General features: G+C 57.6%; 1 pseudogene; it reads right to left on the bottom strand.

Annotated features, from left to right (window-relative positions):
* The window catches only part of LOC119112352 (tyrosine-protein phosphatase Lar-like), a 65762-nt pseudogene that overhangs the window by 5350 nt on the left and 36443 nt on the right, over positions 1–23969 (bottom strand).

Below are 23969 nucleotides of genomic sequence, written 5' to 3'. Positions count from 1 at the left end.
CGGCTACCAAAGGCCGGAGGAAGTCACGTCAGATTGACAACAGCACAGTGGGCAGGATGAGATGCCCGGCCGCTACAGAGGCCGACAGACGGAACCCAGCCGCACAGTCCCCCACAGACCTGACACAGACGGCACCGCTGCATATGCCGGCTCAACAGCCGTGTAAAACCGGCGCTCAAGACCACGCAACAAACCGTCGGTTACCTCTTCCGGCCAAAGCCAGAGACGTATCCGAGCCGGACAGTGTCTTGGCCACGGCGCCGTAGTCGCCAATGAGGAGTGGCACCCGCCGCCGCCTGCTTCAGCTGCCTCAGCCACGCGAGCCGCCCCCCCCCCCCCCCCCCACTGACCTGCGCCGGCATGTCCACGACGGCATGCACGAAGATGCGGTACTTCTTGCCCTTCTCCAGCGGCTTGTTGACGAAGCCGTCGTACTTGCGACCGTCCCCGAGCGCGAAGGTGTACGGGATGTTGCGCTGGTGGAACATGGCGGTGATGTACGGCCGGTAGTTGGGCATCAGCTCGGAGCGCTTCCCCTCCACCATCTGGCGGCAGGGAGAGGCCGAGTGACCGACCGGCGTCGACGGCAGGGTGCCGACCGCGCGGCGCCTGCCACATGCGCGCTTCCGGTCGGCCGCTGCGCTCGGCCTGTGGCTGCTAGCGAGAGCAGCGCGAGGGCGGACGTCGGCCCGGTTCGACCCTTCAGCCGCGAGCTGGGCCTGCTCGAGCCGCGCTGCCGGCTGTGAGCTCTGCGCGGCGGGCGCTGCAGCGAGGCAGCGCCCGCCGCGCCGCCGCCGCTCACCTTCTTGTGCTGTGCGAGTCCGGATGCTCCCTGACGTCGTGTTCGGGCACCACCACGACAAAGTAGTGCGAGATGGGGCCGTACTCTTCCGAGACGCACGGCAGGGTCACCGTCACCTTCTGGTTGCGCACGCCCAACGGGTCGGGCTTCGCCATCGGCTGCGGCGCTGCAGAGACGCGCAGACGGCACTCAGGCCGGCCGTACAACAGACCAATCACGGCAAGGACAGCGGAAGGCGTGCGCGTCAGACACAGTCCACGCTGACAGCGATACAGTCGTCTGGCTGTGCAGGGAGGCCGGTCACCGAACGGCGGTCACATGTGCAGGTCACGTCCCTCTGACCATCGGGCTGACCTAGCGACGTACCGATTCCACGTGAGCACGATTGAGCGGTTGTTGGTCGTCTATCGCCAACGACAGTGACATGAACAAGCCTCCCGATCACGCCAGCGCCACAACACAGTCAGAAAAGGCTAGTGAAAATAGCTGACTAGGCTTCCCATCTCACAATGAGGGCCATAACGTACAAGCGCCTCAGCCCCGGACGATCTGTCACCTGGGGCCGATTCTCGCGCTCTAGAACACCTCCCGTCCGTCCGTCTGCCGCGCAGAGTCCCCTCACTCCTCCCACTCAGTCAGACGCGCAGCGTCGCCGCCGCCGCCGCTGCTGGCGCCTGACCTACCGGCCATCTGAGTTGTGACGCGGATCTTGGCCGGCGCGCGGTAGCCGTTGTCGTCGGGCACGGCCGTCACGTTCACCGTGTACGTGGTGAACGGCTCCAGGTCCTCGATCTGCTTGCGGCAGATGCTCCTCTTTTCGCACCACTTGGCGTCCAGGATCAGCGAGCGCGGCTCGATGCGATGCGACTGTGTTACGCCCTCGGCGTCGAGGAACTCCTTGACAGCGTCGTAGCGGATGCGGTAGTTGCGCGGGTCAAGGTGCGCCGGCCGGCGCCACGTCAGCGATATGCCGTGCGCGTGCACGCTGAGCGCGTGCAGGTTCAGCGGTACGTCGATTGGCTTCACGCGCACGCGGATCAGGTCCGAGAGACGGCCCAGACCCTGGCGGCAGACACCGCGGGTCAGGTCCGAGAGACGGCCCAGACCCTGGGGGCAGACGCCGCGGACCAGGTCCAAGACGAGTGAGGTCCAAGGACCGGGTCAGGTCTGAGTCGCTAGCCAGGTCTAGGAGCGGGTCATGTCCAGGGAGAGGGTCAGGTTCGAGGAACAGCCAAGGCTTTTTATTTCAAAAGTGGTGTAATTTTCAATACAGTCCAACAGCAATCGTGTCGACACGGCCACATCAGACATTGGTGAGACTGCTGCTCACGGACATTCTGGCGCGCATGTAATATTCGGTTTCGTACAAACGGAACGAAGACAGCATGCCTTCCTGGCAAAACACGCCCCACACACTATGGGTTCTGTGTTAACACCCGAAACAAAATGAAGTGGCACCACATAGACCACCAGCGCATCCCTGACCGGAACACGGAGCCGGTGGCCGGCCAGAGCTACCTGGCCGGCAGCCCCGGACGCCTCCAAGTCGCGCCCGACCCGTCGCTTACCGACTTGCTGCGCGCGGCCACCCCGATGGCGTACTGGGCGTGCTTGTCCAGGTTCTTCAGCTCAGCAGACGTGGTGATCGGCACCTTCTTGAACGACCAGGCGTCTAGGTCCGTCCCGGGCGCCATGGCGTAGAACACCTGGCGGCCGCCCGGCTGTGTCACGGTCCACAGGGCGACCACGGCGGCCGACCGCCGCCGCCCGAGGACCCGACCGCCCCCGCCCGAGGACCCGACCGGCCCCCGGCCCGAGGACCCGACCGCCGCCGCCCGAGGACCCGACCGCCCCGCCCGAGGACCCGACCGCCCGGCCGCCCGAGGACCCGACCGCCGCCCGCCCGAGGACCCGACGCCGCCGCCCGACCGACCGAGGACCCGACCCGCCCCGCCCGAGGACCCGACCGCCCCGCCCGAGGACCCGACCGCCCCGCCGGACCGACGCCGCCGCCGAGGACCCGACCGCCCCCACCGAGGACCCGAAACGCCCCCGCCCGAGGACCCGACCGCCCCCGCCCGAGGACCCGACCGCACTGCAGCATTCTGAGGCGCCGGCTAGTGTAACAACGGGCGTGCCTCCTCACCGACATACAGATGCGGATGCTTAGAGGGATTGTTCCACTTCTGTATGGAGTTTTGAAAACGAAATACTTGGAGAGCATTCGGTGTAGTTCACAGCCCTGTTCTTCTCACGACATAAACCCCGCCAGTTTCTGATCTACACGCCCGCCCGCGAAAATGTACATTACGGTGCGTTATCGAGGAGTGAGTCTCTTGGAACCAACTGGAACAAGAGTTTTTCCTTGACACACGAGATTAATGATACGCTTCAGCTCTGTTGCACCGCACCAATGTTAATATCTGTGATGCGAGAGCAGTTTTTCTTTGATAGGCCAAGAAAGTCGTATTCGATACTAGCGCCACCTGTTTTACGCACTGGGATCTTGCTCCAACAAGCCTGAAACTTGCTACCTTCTACACGACTAGTACCTATTGGATTAAGCATGAAACAAATATCATGAAGAGCACCAGCAAAGAATTGCCAAACATCTTAAGCTGACTTTTCATTAAAGAACATTAATTTTCGGTGAAACCAAAAATTCATCGCCAGCAGACCGAGGTATGTTCCAGTTTGCGGTTGCTAACGCATCACTGTGATGTTGATTTGCAATTCATTTGCTTGTTGTGTGTGCGATATGAGTTCATTCGTTTAGTTTTGCCGGTACAGAAACATTTTTTTTCCAACAATTACTTGCGTAAACATGCCGAAGGCTGCATGGTCGAGCACAAAACATCTTGTGGTAGGCCACCCGGCTCCTCTGTCCCACCACCAGCTGCCGGCTACGGTAAAGCCTTGAGCTACACCAGGTGACTGGGAGAATCGAAGGGGAATCTCACTAATACCATCTTCAAGACCGCGACGGTAGAAAGCAGGTAACTGTGGACCAACGAAGCGATCACTGTTCATGATCTAAAATACGTGACAAAATTGATCGAGAGCGATTGATATCAACGCAACAGAGCTACCAGCAAGAAATCAACGAAAGAAAGAGAGTGACACAGCAACGCCGCCACCGCGAAATTCAACAAGCTTCTTGATGTCGCAAAATGCAAGTGCAGGCCGACGTGCAGCTTTCCATGCCCAGTTGCCTGCACAGTGTATCAGGAGGAGGTTGCCATGGAGGACCAGTGCAGGTACCGGAAGCTTACCCTGGAGTCATATGACCGGGATACGATTGTGACTAGGGAGGCTTGCGAGGCGCGGAGGATGGCCAGACAACTCCAGGGGCGTTGTGGCTCGGCCGCCATTGAGGCAGTGTCTGCTGCTGAACCTGAGTCGCCTTCCCCGTCGACTGCTGAGCCCATGCCGCCCGCTGACCTAAGCGCTGGCTGCTAGTGCTGACCCCAAGCCTGCTACGGGACCAAGTGGTCTCAGCGCTGGCGTGTCAGCTGAGAGCACGGATTCTTACACGGTTCCGTACATGGTAGGAGGTGGCGACGACACCGATTGTTCGTTCCTGTTGAGACCGCTGCCACTGTAGATAATGACGTTAACGATCTAACACCGCTCTGGCGGTTGACAGCTATGGTGGCTCGCAACGGGTCGTCGCTGCTATCATCGCCTTTCAACGAGACAGCAGAGACGGACTGGGTACTTGAAATATAATATCGTAGATCGTAAGATCTGCTGCGCAAGATGCAGGGCGAGATAGGAGACGGCTCGTTAAAATGCCTGCCTGAGCCTGGCAGCCGCTGCTACACTCATTTTACGTCCGAGTTCGGCCGCACCCTGCACCTGCTCAACGAGCTACGCTCCGTGAGCCCGCAGCGCGACGGTCACATCAATGTGCTCAGCTGCGAAGGCACGGTTGTCAACACCGAGACGATAGGCATCGTGTTCCGGTTGCTTGAGATGACCACCGAGTCACCCGTAAACCGGTTCATCTGCCAGCTACACGGCAACGAGCTGAACCTCCTCCACCCACTGCTGACCTAGACGGCACGACCGCGGGATCGATTCTTTTCTGAACCCATCGGCAAGACCTGTGCCGGAGAGGTCTGGGAGAGGGACGTTGTGGCATTCAAGCCTATGCCGGGCACGTGCCAAACCTGCCGGTCGACCTGATCCAGCAGCTCCGGCACCAACTAGCAGCTGCTGTACCTTCTAGCCTCCTGCGTTCAAAACGGCTCTGTCCGAAGCGTGGCAGCCCAGCGGCGAATCGGACCATGGAACCACGTCAGGTAAATATGAAAAAGCATTATCCCCGAATTAGGAGCACGAACTGCCGAAGACGTCCGCCGGCCGGAGCTGGAGCTTCAGCAATATGTGGGGCCCAACTGCAAAGGTATTTCTGCTACCGCGCGATCTCTGCCAACAGGCGTTTTGGGTTTCCAATCTGTGAGCAGTTGCTGTTTGGGCCGGTGCATCGAACAGGCAGGCTCGGCCGCGAGCAAGCTGTGCATGGGGGCACCCTACCCCTCCCCCTCTCTACGCACGTGGTACAAGCTGCTATATGCATTAAGTTGTGCACCAGACAATTTATTCTGAGTCATATGCTATGCATGGTATTGTTTGCATCACGGGAGTCGTTTCAGAGAAGTGAAAATCTAAAGCAGCACTAACCAAGATACCCGTGCGAGCTCATTCTCAACAGCACGTAGAGGTTCCGCCATACGTGAACCAATCAGCCAATGTCGGATCCGCATATTAGACCTTAGACCGGGACAATCTCGTACGACGGCCTAAGGAGCGCTCGGTAGCATCGTTTCCATACGCAATGGTATTTTGTATCGCTTGCCGCCACGGCTTAGTGTTACCTGCGGTGACGAACGCCGCCCAGCACTGGTGAATGCAACGCCAGGCATCGGTTACGGCGATATCTTTATCGTCTCGCGCGTCACGAAATTAAGTTTTTGGGAATAACTTTTGCTACGTCGTGTACTTTTGGACCCCTGCGCGAAAACTTCTTTGTCTCACTTGGTTTCGTTACTGATGACACCACCCCAATGTACATACTACTTCGTGCCAACTATTTCAAGATTGCCAAGCCATCCTTCGCGGCACAATGCCATTCAAATCCTGCCATTCAACTGGCCACGCGGCGTTCAAGGTCAAGCAAATATAATTGTCAAGCCATTCACATGTAACGCTCGTGAGTGCGCTTGCCAGAAAAAACGGCCGTCAACTGGCTCTCACTGATGTTGTGTAAGGGAGAGCCAGGTCGAGGACCCTGCAGGGACCACTCGGCCAACACGCGACTGATGTATGCCACCCTGCCCCGGACAAGCGGGGCATTGCGAGCATTCAAGATGACGCCAAGAAATACGATAAGACGATAAAATGGTCGGTCGGATATTCTTCACGAATCACGTTTTGTGCTGAGAAATACAAGAAGTCATGCATCCTGCCTATTTAGCGCGGAAAAAAGGCCTGTAATCGACAAACATGAGAAAAGCGCTATAGCCGAGAGGTCAATAAAGTACACAGCTTAGAATCACGGAAAACAATATGCCAGAACACCAGCAAGGGCCAAACACGAGCACGCTATTTGTCATGTCGCGAGTCCCGTCGTAACGATATTTGGTTCAGCACACAGCCATCATCACCACCCGGGAGGCTAACTGCCGGGGGATTGAAGAACTAGTGAGTGCCGTCACACAAGCGTTTCATGACGTAATCAAAAGGTGATCTATTGATGAGCATATTTACAAAAAAAGAAGCTTTTGTTGCCTAGAGCAATCTTTTCCAATTAAAAACATAACGAGAGTAATACATGAGCTTATTTCATCAAATCTGATGCTTGATTCCATATCTTCCAATGTGGAATATTCCCTTTACGGACAGAAAACAGGAGATGGACAGAACGTACGGCATCGGGGACGAAGCCAACGCTTGCGATGAGCCGCGGCCCCACCCCACCAACAGACATACCCGCCCGCCACATGACGTTCGCGCAGGTTGGCGGCCGCGGCGTGGCGCCGTCTCGGCCCCGGGTCTCGCCCACTGACCTGGTATCCGACGATCTGTGTGGCGGTGTGCACGTGCTCCCACCACACCTCGACGCTTGAGAAGCTGGTGGCCATGGCGCGCAGGTTGATGGGCGGCCGCACCAGGTCACTCTCGGTGCTGACCAGAGAAGGGCGCACTCCACGGCCCGGCGCCCACCGACGTGTTGGCGCGCGCCCGGAACACGTACGCCGTGCTCTCCTCCAGCTTGGTGAACACCACCTGCACGGCACACGGCGGCCTGACGGGCAGCACGACTGGCGCGCCGAGGAGAGCGCGCCGCCATCGCTCGCAACGCTACCGTACGTCACGGTACACCGAACACCTGACGATTAAAACAAAGGCGTTCTTTGATCACCCGCGGCCGCCAACGAGGCCCCCGCACGAAAAGGGTCCATACTTATCTGACAGTGTGAGAGCAGTGCTGGACTAGCTCTCAAGCACTGAAGTTCAGTTTGTTATACCAGCCGGAGTCGGCCTAATGCGTCGGCCTCTGCCAGCTATGTCAGGACAGGGAAGAGATGGGAGGCACGTGCGGGACCGGATGTCGCAAACCTTGGTGTCGTTGGGGTGCATCCGCTCCACGTGGTCAAGGTTGCCCTCCTTGTGGAGCTGCACACTGTAGCCGGTGATCTTGCCGTTTCGCTGGTCTGATCGTGGCGGATCCCAGGTGAACGCCACCCGATCGGTCGCCTGGAATCTGGCGACACACCGCCGGGGGGCGCGGTCAGTCCGACATCACCCGCCGGAGGGCACAGTCAGTCCGACATCGCGCGTCGGAGGGCCCGACATCACCCGTCGGAAAGCACAGTCAGTCCGACATCGCCCGTCGGAGGGCACAGCCAGTCCGACATCGCCCGTCGGAGGGCCCGACATCACCCGTCGGAGGGCACGGTCAGTCCGACATCGCCCGCCGGAGGGCCCGACATCATCCGTCGGAGGGCACGGTCAGTCCGACACCACCCGCCGGAGGGCACAGCCAGTCCGACATCACCCGCCGGAGGGCACAGTCAGTCCGACATCGCCCGTCGGAGGGCCCGACATCACCCGCCGGAGGGCACATCACCCGCCGGAGGGCCCGACATCGCCCGCCCAAGGGCCCGACATCATCCGCCGGAGGGCACATCGCCCGTCGGAGGGCACGGTCAGTTCGACATCACCCGCCGGAGGGCCCGATATCACCCGCCGGAGGGCCCGATATCACCCGCCGGAGGGCACGGTCAGTCCGACATCGCCCGCCGGAGGGCACGACATCACCCGCAGGAGGGCACGGTCAGTCCGACATCACCCGCCGAAAAACTAGCACCAGCAGCACCTGTGGCAAACGCGTCGTTATCCGCAAACCCGTGTCCCGGTTTTACTTATGGCCGACAGCCGCGTGCTCCCCCGTGCGTGACAACGGATCAGGCACGTCGAGAGGTCCGAGTGGAGGCCGCCAGGATAAGCTTTTAATTACGTGGACACGTCACAGCAAAGCCCGCTCCCATTCTAGCCGCAATACCTGCAGCGATCTGTTCGCCCAATGCAAATGTGGCCTAAACCTGTTTTGTCTGTTTGTAAACCTGTGAACCTGTGAGCCTGCTTTACCCTTTTATGTGATGTTTTATTATGCTTTTATCTCATTTTTTCATTTGATCGGAGCATTTAGGTGGCATGGGTTTCCGGTGTCGGTAAGTTCACGCTAAACAGCCCATGTTCTGTGAACCTCAATCCCACCAGGCGATCGTACAGTTTCAGATTCAAAGGCAGAATTCTGTGCGGAAGTTTGGCGTGTCGTAATCCTCGGCACAGTCCACTGCGCCCTATAGCCTCATGTGACCTTGGGCGGCCCGCTACCCACCGACCGCAAGTCATCCCAGCCAAGGGTCAATAGCGAGAGCGGAAGCGACTCGAGTATATCATTACTGCGCGGAAGATCACACGAGACAAGATACCAAGATCGCACTACATTCCTCACGAAGCGCAAAATCCGCTGGCGCCAACAACGCTGGTACGCTGGCAAATTAGGCGCGTTTTGAAGTCAAAAGCACACAATCGTCCGAAATGCCCCCAAACCGAGTAATGCCGCGGAATAAAAAAATGATTTATGTAGGAATGGATTGTATCATCTCTGAACAATTATCGCTGACATCCTGTAGTTTTGTAGCAAAAGCATGCAATACATGGCTAAAAAGGCATCCAGAATGTTAAGGAGTACGATTCTTCGCAAAGGCCCGAGAAAACAATCGTAAGACATTAATAGGTTGATTGATTACAATATATCAAATGTATGAAACGAGAGAAAATTACAGGGTGCTACTGTTGTGTCTTGGTGTTTTAGGGCGCGCCGACTGCAATGGTCATTTTGTGCCCATTTCAGAAATGTATTGGTCATTTGGTCAAATTTGGTCATTTAAAAGGGCAAATTTGTTTATTTCCTGCCCTTCCTCCCCCACAGCCCACATACCATGTTTCCTGGCGGCTAAGCTGGCCAGGTCCTGAGTCGCCACTGCTGGCGCGTCGGCAGCGGCGCCCCGCCCGGCCGCCACCCACCTGAACGTGACGTTGGTGACGGGGCCGGACGGCGCGCCCTCGCTCGCGTTGTACGTGATGATCTGCTCCTGGCCGTGGCCGACGTCGTTCCGGCCGCTCACGCGAAACTCGTACTCGACGCCACGTTCTGCCGGCCGGCCGCGACGGCTCAGCCCGGGCCAGCCAGCCGACTCAGGTCTGACTCACGGCAGGAATTACGGCCGGACTCATGACAGGACTCACTGCAGGAGCCACGGCGGTGTTTACGGCGGGACTCATGACAGGACTCACTGTAAGAGCCACGACGGTGCTTACGGCGGGATTCATGACAGGACTCACTACAGGAACCACGACAGTACTTACGGCGGGACTCATGACAGGACTCACTACAGGAACCACGACAGTACTTACGGCGGGATTCATGACAGGACTCACTACAGGAACCACGACAGTACTTACGGCGGGACTCAGGACTCGGCGGGCACGTGTCCGGTACACGGGGGTGGGAGTGGGGCGCACGACAGCGCGTTGCCAGCCACGCCACCGGAAGCGCGCGCGTGCACGCGTGTGTGCGTGCGTACGCGGACACACGCACCCACCAACACCCACACCAACACTCACACTCACACTCACACTCACACCCACACTCACACACCCACCCACGAGGGGATTGGCGGGTCGGGGCGGAGAGGAGACACGCGAATTGGCCTCTCGGGGGCCGACTAACCCAGGTCGCTGAGCCGTTTGTACTGGGTCGTGTTTCCGGCGATGGTGACCTCCCTGAGCCTGGCGGCGTCGCCCGTCCGGCCGTAGCGCAGCCGGTAGCCGAGTAACACACCGTGCGTCTCGGTCGGGCGAGACCACTCCACGTCCAGCGTCACCCGCTCCTCCTCCTTGATCACTCTGCCGGACACGTGCGCATCGGTCAGTCCCTGATGAGCTGGCGCCCACTGTCGGTCCACACTCTTCCCGCTTTCAGCATTTCCCTGAAGCACCACGACCACAGTAATCATCAACACAGTGCTCATTACAGTACTCATCAACACAGCACTAATTACAGTACTCACCAACACAGTACTCATTACAGTACTCACCAACACAGTACTCAATACAGTACTCACCAACACAGTGCTCATTACAGTACTCACCAACACATCATTCATTACAGTTCTCATCAACACAGTACTCATTACAGTACTCATCACCACAGTACTCATTGCAGTACTCACCAACACAGTACTCATTACAATACCCATCAAGACAGCACTCATTGCAGTACTCATCAACCTTGGTCAGGCGCACGATTTCAGCCAGGGACGTCTCGCCGCCGCCAAGAGCCGGTCCAGTGCAGCGCACACTGCGGGCGCCGCTCGCACCGCAGCCACTCACTTGATGAGCACGTCGGGCCGGCTGGGCACGCTGCCCTGTGTGGTGGCGCGCGCCGCGCCGCTGCGCGAGCCGTCCCCCTTGCGAGTGAGTGCCGACACCTGGCGGCGGCGCATCGACACAGCTCAGGCTCGCCGACACGGCCGCAGGCGTCAGACGACGGTCGGCCGCGCCCAAGGAGAGCACCGCACGGAGCGACCAGAGCACGCCACAGGCACCGGTCGGCCATCACCCCAACTGGTGGCCAGCTTACAGAGTAGACTGCGACGACCCAGGCAGCGCATGTAGCTTGCTTTCGTTGCAAGGCCAGCAGCACTGTCTGCGCACCACGTCGACACCGACACCGACAACCCCGCGTGCGCTCGCATGACACCGCACGACCACGCCACCCCACCCAACAGCCCACCCAACACCACGCCCACCCAACAGCCGCCGGAGCATCCACCCCTTCTCCCGGCGATATCTCATGTCTCTCGCCGCTACCTCTCCCACCAGCCGACCAAGGCCCGGGGCGAACAGAGGCGTGGGACAGAGCCCAGCGGCCGGCGCGTCCACCCACCCGGAACAGGTAGGAGGTGCTGGGCTGCAGGTCGGCCGCCGTGTAGTCGGCCGCCTCGCCGTCGCGGATCTCGTAGCGTCGCGGCCGGGACGAGCGGCCGTTGCCCTGCCGAGCGGCGCGGCACAGGCGTCAGGCGGGCGCCAGGCGGACGGCCGCCCAGCAGGACCAGGCTGGCACACGGTGACGTGATCGGTGACGTCATCCCTGCCACATCCTCAGATCACGCAAACGCTCCGAATTCTTTTTCATTCCATAAGTTCTTCAGTGCATCACAGAGGATCATTAGCCACATAGACAATACAGCAGCATTAGCCTTGCTCTTCCGAAAAAAGCAGGAAAAACGTTGGTTAAAAATCAAAACTGGGCGTGCGCATAGCTTGGAAAAAACGACAACCAGCTTAAAAAGTCTGCGGTGAAACCTTCCATCTCGAAACCAAAGTGGCCGGGTGGCAACAGATATCATTTAGGCAGTTCTGGGTTCCGAGGGGTATTGCACGCAAAAAACGTGGTTTACGAAATCAAGTGTGCACTTTGTGAAAAAAAACATGGGAGGGACATACTGTATGCCGGGGAGTCCATGCGCCCTATTCGTTTAAGATATAATGAACACCTGCGAGGCGCTAAAAACAAAACAGGGAATACCCGTTTCGATGACTACTTTCTGGCAAAACACGCTTAGGCTGAAATCGAGGGAAGTATGGATCCTATCCCTCTTCTAAAGCTCAAAGTCATCCACAGAACACAGGACCACCCATACATGAAAATAAGTGAATTTATTCTTATAAAAAGTCGGCGACCAAATCTTAGCATACAGGGCCCACCATGGCCGATTATGCGAGTGTGATACGTGCCTTTATGTGTGATGTGTGCTAGCTTAAAATCGTTTACATGTGTAAGTGATGCCTGTCGCGCGATGCGCGCTGCCTGTTCAATTGAAATCGTTCGCACGCATAACTGTTGCGCGATGTTTGATACCTGTTTGCTTCAACTTGCTTATATGTTCGAATGAAACGTGATGCGTGATGTCTATTTGCTTGAAGTCGCTTGCATGTACACGTATGTTCGGGCTTTCTAATTCTCAGGTAGGCACGGTATCTTGGTAATAGCTGCCAATCCCTCTTTGTTTAATCCTCTGAATGTTGGTGTCAAGTAAAAACTGCGGCTTGCTCTTTCAAAAAAAAACCCTGAAAAATCGCGTAGGAGCATCGGCAGGCAATTCTAAATTAATGTCTGGTATTGTTTCAATAAAGACATGTTGCCGAAATATCAGCCTAACTATATCTCTGTTCTCCTGTTTTTTTCCGAGGAATAAGGCTAATGCTAGTCTAATTTTTCATTCCTGTGTATGTGTAACTAGTTCTGGCAAAGTGTTGTTTTACGTGACACGCAGAGAGAAAAACCCATGTCTAGGATATGTAATTTTTAAGGCGAGCTTGCCGATGTTCACTCGCTCTCCGGGCACATTTCTTGAGTCGTGAAGGTGTTTGCTGCTGGAGATAACACCGCGCCCATCTTCGTTCAATGTCGTTGACCACGTATTTGTTAGTCTGGTGTCTTTGTTCTGAACCTCTAATTTTGTCACAGTATATAACTTGAACTACCATATAAACGTGCGCATTTTACAGAGTGAAGCGCGTGAAGCATAATCTTAAGTCCAATATCCAAGCACTCGGCCGCACTTGGGTGCGGCCCCACTTCCGCCGCTGGCCCGGGCCTGGGCCCTAGCCGGCCGGTGACTGGCGCCGGTGCTAGACCGGGCCGGCTGCACGAGGCCGGCGTCGGTCGGATCGCCTCACCTCCGCGCCTAGCTCTTGCACGAGGACCTGGTACCCGAGGATCAGGCCGTTGCGCTCGCGGTCCGTGGGTAGTGACCAGGTGAGCCGGACGGCCGTCGAGTTCAGCACGCGGGCGGTCAGGTTGCGCGGCTTGCCCGGCACTGTAGGAGCGGCGCTCAGCTCAGTCCGGCCGCCAGCCCCGCACACACACAGCACGCCCAACACCGGCCACGCGGCCACTGCCGCTAACCAAGCGCTGCCACAGCGCCGCCGCACACGGCGCCTGCCTAATCACTCACAAGCAGAGGAGATGGGAGCCGACGTTACGTTAGCAAGGGACAGTGTCTGTACAGCGCGGCTCACTGGCCGAGGACTAGCCCGCCTGGGTTATGAGAAGAACGCCATGGCAAACGCGAACACGACACCCAGCTATCTATATGGCGACAGACGCGCTCGAGTCATTGTTTGAACAGAGACAAATAGAGAGACATAGAGCATGCCAAGTGGGTATTGAGAATTGACAGCCGGCGCGGCGACCTGTTGACGTGGGCTAACCGCGACTCCGCTGACTTGTGTGCTCGCCCCATTCTCCACCGCTCCTCCCCCAGGCCCCGACCCCTCCCCGGAGGCGGTAGAGGGAAACTACGTCCGTCAAGTTGGCACCACATTCACATTCAGATTCAGGTCCATATTCGCGATTCAGCTGACTCTTCAAATTACCCTGAAACTTTGCACACAGATGCAGTTTAACCTCCTGAACACAATGAGCACAAAATCTCGGACCGGTACGCCCTGTTACCGGAGATATATCAATATCAAAGATTGAGTCAAGGATGAAGAGAATGGGATCCATGTCTCATATACGTCATACCTAGGCAGCTTCGGCATTTGAAAAGCTATAACTTTTTTGATACAGCGTACCGGTCCCAAATTTTGTGTTTATCGTAATCAGAGGGCTAATATGTATCCACACACGGATTTCGGAAAGGATTGAAGGGTCCGCATTTTTTATTGTGATCTTTCATATTGTGATATCTCCGGTAATAGGGCGTTCCGGTCCGAGATTTTGTGCTCATTGTGTTCAGGAGATCCAACTGCATCTGTGTGCAAAGTTTCAGGCCAATTTAAGGAGCCCGCTGAAGTTCGAATATGAAACTGAGTTAAGCATGATAAAGTGCAATACGTGCCACATTCACGACCTTGACATCATAACAGCTATAACTTTTTTGATACAGCGTACCGGTCCAAGATTTTGTATTTATCGTAATCAGTAGGTCAATATCTAGTAGCACGCGGAGTTTAGAAAGAATTGAAGGGGTCCGCCTTTTTATCGTGATCTTTGATATTGATATATCTCCGGTAATAGGGCGTAGCGGTCCGATATTTTGTGCTCATTGTGTTCAGGAGATCCAACTGCATCTGTGTGCAAAGTTTCGGGGCAATTTGAGGAGTCCGCTGAATCCAGAATATGGACCTGAATCTGAATGTGAACGTGGTGCCAACTTGACGAACGTAGGGAAACTGTTACCAGCGCCAAGGGTCTGCTTCACGGCATCCATGGACACCGCATCGAATCACTACCACCTACGCAAGGTAATGAGGGAAAACGTCCAGGGCCGAACCCGGCCATGCAAACGGCTAACGACAACGGTTGGCGGCCGAATCTGGCGGCATTCATGTCCGGACTGGCCGAGCTGGCGGCCACAGAGTCTTCAGTACTCACTGCCGGCCTTTCAGAGATGGAGGACCACGCACAGTCACGGGAGGAGGGGAGAGAGAAACAGAGAAAGAGAGGCCAGATATCAAATCACCGCACACCATGTTGACCAAAAACAAACGACAAGCAAAAGTTACCCGGCCCTCGATGCGCGCACAATGGGTCGGGGGGCGCATCGGTGCCCTAAAATAGTGGCGGGATGTCAAAATTGGTGACGACTGAGAGCTACAGACCAGAAGGCCCTGTGAAAGAAGACCATGCACAAGGAGTGTCAAGTGATGCCTACGACAGGCCTACTGAAGAAACAGAGCAAACCCCTCCAGATACGTCAACCAGAGCGCAAGCGCGCTGCTGATGCACAGATCAATTGATGTCGTTAGAACGGCCGTTTCGGCCCCTATCGCATGCTTCATGAGGCTTCCTTCACGTCTCTATGATCTAAGTGACCCCCGCCTGAACATTCTACACCTTTGCTACGGCCCATAACCCTTCTTGAAGACGGCTAATGCTTGGTAACACTTCTGACAGCGCCCAGATCACACACCGCACACCTTTGGGCACTGTCTCAATTCCGGGGCTCTTCTGCGTGACGAGGCATGGGAGGCGTCCGCCACACAGAACGCACAGCCAGTTATCCCGGCCGCCTCGTGTTCAGCAGGCCCCCAAGCACCATGGCACGGCCCATGGCTAATTTTTCTCGGCAAACAGCAGCGGTAGCAAACCCTGTCTGCCATGGCTTGGACTGGCCACAGCGCCCGACGGCGCCGCGTCAGAAATGATAGTTGGCAGCACGGAAGTTGGCATTCTAGCCGGTCGGGTCGACCAAGCGCAGACGGCCACGGCCGCCTGGAATCAAGCGGTGGTGATTCTGGGGTGTGAACACATCCGCATCGGCCAGCCCAAAGCAATGTATCGCTAGGTGACAAGCCGAGTGTTCCCGGCACACACACCATGAAGTGTTATGAATGAGGAATCTCTAGCCCCCGCAAAACGGGTGCCACGTTTTCATCTCAGTTTTTAAGGGGGTCTGCTGTTTCGAGCAGTACCTTTTGATTCACCTTCACCTGACCGGAGCCGGCTTTTTTGGCGTGTCTGAAGCTAAAAAACGACCCCGACCGTCCTTATGAGTTAATTTGACGTCTTGCCCAGTGCGCGTGCTCTAACCCCTCCCAGCCCACTCCTCGGCTGGAAAGGGCACCTATTTACGATTGCGTGCTGGAAATGTGCAATACAACTGTGCGCTAGGTCACAATGAATTGCTAGTGACAGATAAAGAGACAAAACACCAAAAAGAGCGAGAAAGAAAGGCATCTCAGTCCGCACTCGGATTCGTGATGCTACATAGAAAGGTTCATGACGACATACTGTCTTAAACGCAGTTTGACCAAATGCCAGCGGTTCATTCCCAACACAGTACATATCATATTTCCTTTAAAGCCGCCTGGATATATATTAGAGCTCCAGACCTTCCCCTGCGTAGCACTGGGTGAGTTTGGTGCTTTTAGCCATGGGCAACGTTTCCTGGCACAATAACCGAAGGAACGATCCGCTCGTAGTCCAATGACTCGGGACGATGGCCGCCAGTGGTGCCCGTCCTCTGGCCACGCCGGCCACGGGGGCCTGATCACACATTACTGGCCCATTGCTCTACTACAGGGGGCTGATGCAATACGAATTGTCAAGTCTGCGTCGGAGCGTTTTAGAATGAAACGAAGCCTGATATGCTGAGACCGGCGGGGCTATCGCGGGCACCTGCAAGGCCTTAAGCAGTTCGGTTCGACAACTAACCAATTTCGTCATTCGCTCGCAGAATTATGCTCCTGGCCTTTGCCTGGATATTTATCATGGTAACGTCCAATAGCGTCCGATTCTGGTTGAAACGGAAATCAATAAACTCTGTATTTTAACTGTCCCACGAAGAGTAAAAAGTTTATCTCTTCAAAAGTAGAACGCCTGAAATACTGCAACTTATGCACTTTGCCTTCAACAGTGCAGCTATAACCGAAAATGTTGTCGCAATGAAATCATTATTGTGTGTTATTCCCCACCATGGGTGCACGCCAACAACACAAATTTGCCGAAAAGTAGCGTAAAGACAACTCACGAACAAGAAAAAGTTCAAGATACATTTGGTGTTCAAGATCCCAAGATGAACCAAAACAGTATTCCGCAGCTTTCTAAGTGTTGAACCAAAGCACGTTTTCCAAGAAGCGCAGCCTCTTTCGCAGCAAATGCATATGTTCCATCTGAGGTTGAAACACAGCGACAATCGTTTAACAACCCATCAGTATGGCTATTGGTTACACAATACATGTATCGAAGGCCATAAAAACTCGACAATACACGCCGATAATGTCACCTATACTCAACCCTGTTAAAGATCCAGCTTCTTGAAACACCTTTCGCATGGGAAAACCAGTGCCTAGGCTGCAAACCGATCACTCTCCCTTGATCCCCGCAGAGTCCTCGCCTCTAGGGAACACAGCCCGAGCCATAGCCAACCAACTCTCCTCAGAACTCCGACGACACAACGGCTGCTCATCACCGGGCGCCTAACAGTCCCTACACAGCCGGCCCCGGCCGAAGCACCCCCCACGCAGCTCGGCGTCCCCCTCCAGCAAGCCCCCGCCGTCTAGCCGCCCCCTCCGGCTGGCCCCCACCCCCTCCCCTCCCCCGGCTGCGCGTCACTCCCACGTACCGTCGTCTTCGGTGCGTGCAAGGACCATCAGGACCGGGTGGCTCTGCGGCCCGTCACCCACCAGCGTGCCGGCCAGCACACTGATGGAATACTCGGTGTACTTGCGCCGCTCGTCCACCGTGAAGTTGCGATGCGACGGGTCTTTCAGCTTGATCTCGACCGCGTCCGAGTCGTCCTGGCCAGAGCGCTTCAAGAAGATCTTGTAGTAGCGGATGGCACCGTTCCGCAGGTCCGCCGACGGCGGCAGCCAGGAGACCAGCAGCGAGCGCGAGTCCAGCGCGCGCACGCGCACCGCCCGCGGCGCCCCGCCCGGCACTGCGGCACCACAGCACAATGCGCATGCGCACCAGCCATCGCCCGCCGGCGACTCCGAGCGGCGCGTCCAGCTCAACAACCAAAAGGCAGCGAACTCGCGTGTGTCGAAATCAAACGGCACGCCATGTTGAACGGAACGGCAGACGGAGCAGTCGGGCGGCCGCGCGGCGCTGGTTCGGCCATCGTCCGAGAGATGGCACCAGCGCGGCGGCATGAGCTGAGCCAACAAGCAGCACCTACGAAACTCTACCAGAATTCTACGGACGGGCAAAGTGTCGCCTTACTTGCGCAAATTTCTGTTTGGGAATTTCTAGTCCCCGCATCTCTGTCCACCGCCTGTCGGGGACGAACATGTTCTGATTCTCTCGCCGCCTCGGGCGATGGTGGGTCTCCTGGCCGACGAGCGACGCGGGGTGACCAGGCACAATGACAGGAAAAGCGGGATCGCTTAGCGCTCTTTTAAAAACTGAAAGGCCAGCCAATGGTGCTGGGACGGTGCTCACAGACGCCAAGACCGAAGACGGTGGTCAGTGAGCGTGGCGTCTGACAGTGGGGGGACCGGTACGGACAGGGACGCAGACATCCTTTTCGCAACATCCTGAGGTACGGCTGCACGTTTCCCGAAATGCTCCAAAGCGCCCGCAAAAACAGGAATGTCATCCTAGTGGCTAGTGTTAGTAGCTAGTTCTAGTGGTTTCAGACGGTTTTCAGTGGTTGCCCCCCCCCCCCCCCACACGAAACCGGGCTCCAAAAGCGCAAGATACTTTGGCCCAACGAAGCTTTAGTTCAGGAAATTTCTTAAGATGGGATATAAATAAAGGAACGAAGCGATGCCGGGCGATATCAAGACGCTTTCGGAAAATCTCCCCGATCAATTTTGAGTCGACGCCACGACCACCCGACCAGCTCCCAGCTCATCAATGAAGCGGATGTGATTCAGGCTGCAGCGGCCTGCGCCCCCCCCCCCCCCCCCCCCCCCCCCCACCCGAACCCCGTACCAGCCGGCCCGGCCGGCGGAGACCGCGAGCCGGCGCAGCCGGAGCACGCCAGCCAAACATCCGTACGGAAAGCAGCCAGAACTGTACGTGAGACGGCGATCGGACGCCCGTCAGTGCCAGGCACGATGTGAGGTCCGATGTATATATATATAAAAGTGGAGTATAAAGTGAGAGTACTGTGCACGCAAAACAACAACATGGTGTGAGTGCACGGTGCTGATCATTCCGCGGAGCTCGAATACAAAGCCAAAGTACCGGCCCAGACAATTACCATACTCCTCGGTGCGGAACGGGACGACCGGCGTGGCAGCACCCTCGCCTCTGCCAGAGACGGCCGCCACCCACACGTAGTACAGCGTGTTCGGGTGCAGGTCCTTCATCTCATAGCGCTCGTGCAGTGGCACCACCATGCGCCGCTCCACCTGCGGAGGTCGGGTCAAACGAGGTGAGGCTCGGTGGCCGGCCGCCGGCCGTCGCGGCCGGGCGGCGCCACCAGACCCCATGCGGCTGCCACCACTGGTAGCGCGAGTGGCTGCGCCGAGCCCAGCCAGCCGCGAGCGGAGGGTGGCGCCGCGTCACCCCGGTCCTCTCCCTGGCGCCGCCGGCTACCGGCCCGGCCGCCGCCGCCGCCGCCGTAGCCGCGGGGCTTCGCGGGGTTCGGGCTAATTACGGGCGCCATTGCGCCAACAGCGCCAATCGGCTCAGGAATGCGGCCGGGCGTCGGCGGCAGTTTGCCTGCAGGGACCCCCAGGCGGCGGTCCGGCACCGTGTCGATCGCGAGCAGTACGGAGCCAGGCTTTGATCGGTGCAGAGCGGCGGGCACGGCGGCGTCCAAAGCCCGAACACTGAGTCACCCGCGCCACGCGCACAAGACGCGCCGCCGTCGGGACCCGCCGCCAGTCAGCTGTTTAGCGTCGGGACCCGCCGCCAGTCAGTCAGCTGATGATGTGGGGATCGCTCGCTGCCAGAGCCAGTCCGCTTAGAATCCACACCCGACTCATTTGTCGTCTGGGAAAAGCCGCCGTGACCGAGCGTCTACAGGAGCTACTCAGTGATGCGCACAAACCACATACGCACGCACACAAACAAGCCTGTCGCAAAGACGGACCGCTAGCATCGCCATTCGGACTGAAACAGAGAGGTGCGCTATAGCCTCAGCAGGCTGCACGCTTCAGCCCCCCGGCGACCATGGCCGTAGCGGGGAGCTTGTGGCCGCCCGGATAACCCTCGACGCTACCCTCCAGTCCCAGAGCAGGAGCTCCAGTCCGCATCAAAACTGGTCACAGAGAACGATACTGTGCAATATCTCAACATAAAACAAAGACAATAAAACAATGACCCTAACTTATGTCAATCGATCGCCTCCGCTGAATGACGACGAATGACGAGAAACCACGCGTGAAGTTGCCCAGCAACTGATGCGGAGCTACAGCTACAGCATCAGCTCACTGACGTGAGCTGATGCGGACATAGCACCGGCTCCAGCTGAGCACTGCTGGTAATGTGAGCTGATGCGAACATAGCACCGGCTCCAGCTGAGCACTGCTGGTAATGTGAACTGATGCGGACATAGCACCGGCTCCAGCTGATCACTGCTGGCGTCCGGCGGCCTAGGATTTAAATGTGACGACACCATATGGCGGTGACGTGATTCAAATAAACACACAGATCTGTGCAGCTCACAGGTGCTGCCCTGTCCGGGCAGCAGCAGCACGGAGGGACCGATTACACGCCCTGATGTCGCTCACGGCGAATCTAGTGGAAGGGACGACCGCAAGATCGCAGCAACTCCCTCCCAGTTTGGCTTCCGGGAAAATCGGAAACCGGAGCTACGTCCGCCTCGATACATGTGATGAGGCGGGTCTGGGCTCCCCGTCCACCTGGGCTATCCCGCCTGGCCGTGCTGTCACATCCCTCGCCAGTCATCTCCAGCTCCCGCTGTGTCAGCCGGCACTGGGCTCGGCCCAGCCCACCAGAGCAATGGACACAAGTGCAACAACGCGCAGCACGGCTGCATTGATGCGCAATGCGCGCCAAAGAAACGGGAGAGAATCCCCCCCCCCCCCCCCTAACGGCTGATCGCAAGACTTCCATGACAAATAAATTGGCGTTTGTGATATTTTCGCTGCCTTCATATGTGAGCTTAGAGTGAATACACACGATGACGTCACGAATAAGCTTTGCCGCAACTTATTTGATTTAGAATGAACTGACCTATGCTCACCAAAAGACTGGCGTATGTGATTTCTTCTCCTGCCTTCATATGTGATGTTCACCAATCGTTTGAGAAACATTTCGCATCTCTGACCAGAGCATGTTCGGAACTTTCCACAGATCTTGTCGTGTACAAATGAAGGACGTATGGACGCGACGGCCGTGCGGCACCCAGCTCCGCGCTATCACCGGAGCGTGCCATCATCGGAGCGTACCATCACAGGAGCATGCCATCATCGGAGCTACCATCACAGGAGCATGCCATCACCGGAGCGTACCATCACAGGAGCGCGCCATCACCGGAGTTACCATCACGGCAGCATGCCATCACCGGAGCGTGCCATCACAGGAGTATGCCATCACCGAAGCGTACCATCACCGGAGCGTACTATCACTGGAGCGTACCATCACAGGAGCATGACATCACCAAAACGTACCATCGCAGGAGCGTGCCACCATCGGAGCTACCATCACAGGAGCGTTCCATCATCGGAGAGTACCATCACCGGAGCATGCCATCATCGGAGCGCGCCATCACAGGAGCGTGCCATCACTGGAGTGTACCATCACAGCAGCATGCCATCATCGGAACTTACCATCACAGGAGCGTGCCATCATCGGAGCGTACCATCACAGGAGCGTGCCATCACCGGAGCGTACCATCACAGGAGCATGCCATCACCAGAGCGTGCCAGCGACGACGGCGTCGAGCGACAGCTGCCCGGCCGGGCCGGCGACGGGCGGCGGTGGCCGTCGCCGGCGCGCCGGCGCGTGCGTCACTGCCGCCCGTCCTGCCGTCCGTGTCACCGCCTCTCGAGAGCCGTCCTGTCGCGCCCAGCTGACCCAGAGGGTGCTCGTCCTCGCCGGCGTGTCGTCGTCGCCGCACTCCACCGCTAGGCGGCCGGTCGACAGCGCCAAGTGCCCGGGACCACGCCCGGGAGAAAACGTGGCGCGCGCCATCCAGCACCGCGCTTCCAACACACGGCGAGCAGAGCGTGCGATGAGGACGTTACGATGCCAGCCGAAAGCCTGCACAACTCCAAGCTCCGCGGAGGCGCCGAAAGGACGGGCCGAAGAGCTCGGTCCACCGCGCCTCCGATCACAGAGTGACAGCATTCGCCAAAAAGCGCACATGCGCTGGGTCTGTGCATCTCAGCGTTCCACGATGGAAAAATAACTCGCCAAGTACGTAACACAACGCTAAAATTTCAAATATGCTTGAAAGAAGCTTTTGAACGCATGGCCACCGGTGGAGTGAAGGCATTCCATGCCATTTCCAGAAATAACAAAAAAACTGTTCCAGATGGGTCCACCAACTTTTCAACGCACGCCAAACATCAGCTGGATACGCTTCAGCAGAATGTTGATGCTGCTGCTATGTCGGGCCAGTGAGACATGACAAAAGCGAAGGTTTACATGGCTGGCTGCGCTTCTACAAGCAGCCAAGCAGCTAATTTATCCCACACAACTAACGGATCATGCGCTAATGCTCCAATGCGCACCTCCAGACGGTCGTGGGTTATCATCTATCCCCAGACAGTACCTGAATATCTCTTACGCGGGTCACACACGGGTTTCGTCGTATGATAGAGCGGAGGCGGGCAAACACCTCCGTGGCTTTTGACAAACACGCCACGTCTCTGGCATCACGAGGAAAAACCGCCTTAAAACAGGTTGATTCTTTCCCAACTGTTTCCTCGTGCTAGATCCCCTAAAGTATTTCTGGTCACATGTTGACGCCTGCAATGGAATGTTTATGAGGCAAAACGGATTAATCAGAATTTGTGCTATCAGCGGCATGGAAGAGTGAGGAGTGGCTATGACTGATTGTCAGGCCGTTGTCGGCCGACCCCGTCAACAAATGAGCAGCTGCCTCCGCCGGACTTCTGCCAAAGTTGGTCGGCCGAGCGGCGGGCCCAGTGGCCAAGAACGCGAGTCGTCGAGCCCAGTTGCTCAGCTGAGGGAGCAGCCTGCCTCCGGCGCTCCCGGCGTCGCTCCGCCCCTCCCGGCAGTTTCCGGCGCTCCGGAAAACACTGCCGTCAGGCCGAACTCGACCGCCTCTTCAACCGGCCCACCCGGGCGGTCGGCTCCCGTCGGCACCGGCGCGACGCAGCCGGAGGCAAAACACGCCTATCGCCTTCAATCAGACCGATCACGGCACGCCATCGGCCGCAAACCTAGGACCCGGACAGCCGAGCCGCGCTCGCAAAACTGACACAGGAACGCCGACCAACTGGCACCAACTCAAACGGCGTCCGTGCGCGGCGCCGGTGGACCGACGGCGGTCCGGCGAGGCGGCGGCGGCTCAAAGAAGGCCCCGCCGCATTACCGGATGAGCGTCGTCACCGTAAACTAAAGCGGCGGCGAGAGGAGACGCCGCTGATGCGCCGGAGCCGAGCCGTCTGAGCCGGAGGGCGCCGCAGGCGGGCCGCACCACGCCGCCGCGGCCCGCTTGCCGCCAATACACGGCCGACCCGTGACGGACGGCGCCGGGCCACGAGCGCGGCCGAGCGGCAGCAGCCACTCCGCGGCAGAGGTGGGCGACGGCCGACCGGGCGGCGGCGTCGGGACACAAGTACACAGCGGCACGGACACAGGCGAGACAGCAGTATGGACAGAGAAGTTGATGTCTCGCTCGCCAGCCAGCCAGCCAGCCAGCCACATAAACACACGCTGCAGAGATAGATACGGGACAGCATCATTAACACAGAAGAGTATGACACCGGCACAGACGAGACAGCAGCATTTGATACAGAAGGTACGGAAGCACTGACACATACACCAAAACCGACACAGACACAGACGGGACCGAGATACCGGCACCCATCACACAGCAGCACCGACACACCGGCCTCGGCCGAACAGCGACAAAGACACAGACGGGACCGATATACCGGCACCCATTACACAGCAGCACCGACACAC

The sequence above is a fragment of the Pollicipes pollicipes genome, unplaced genomic scaffold, assembly GCF_011947565.3.
Source record: "Pollicipes pollicipes isolate AB1234 unplaced genomic scaffold, Ppol_2.1 Scaffold_7261;HRSCAF=8764_pilon_pilon_pilon, whole genome shotgun sequence".
In the NCBI taxonomy this organism is placed as follows: Eukaryota; Metazoa; Arthropoda; class Thecostraca; order Pollicipedomorpha; family Pollicipedidae; genus Pollicipes; species Pollicipes pollicipes.
Note: the sequence above shows the minus strand (reverse complement) of the source record. Positions and strands in the feature narration are given on the sequence as shown.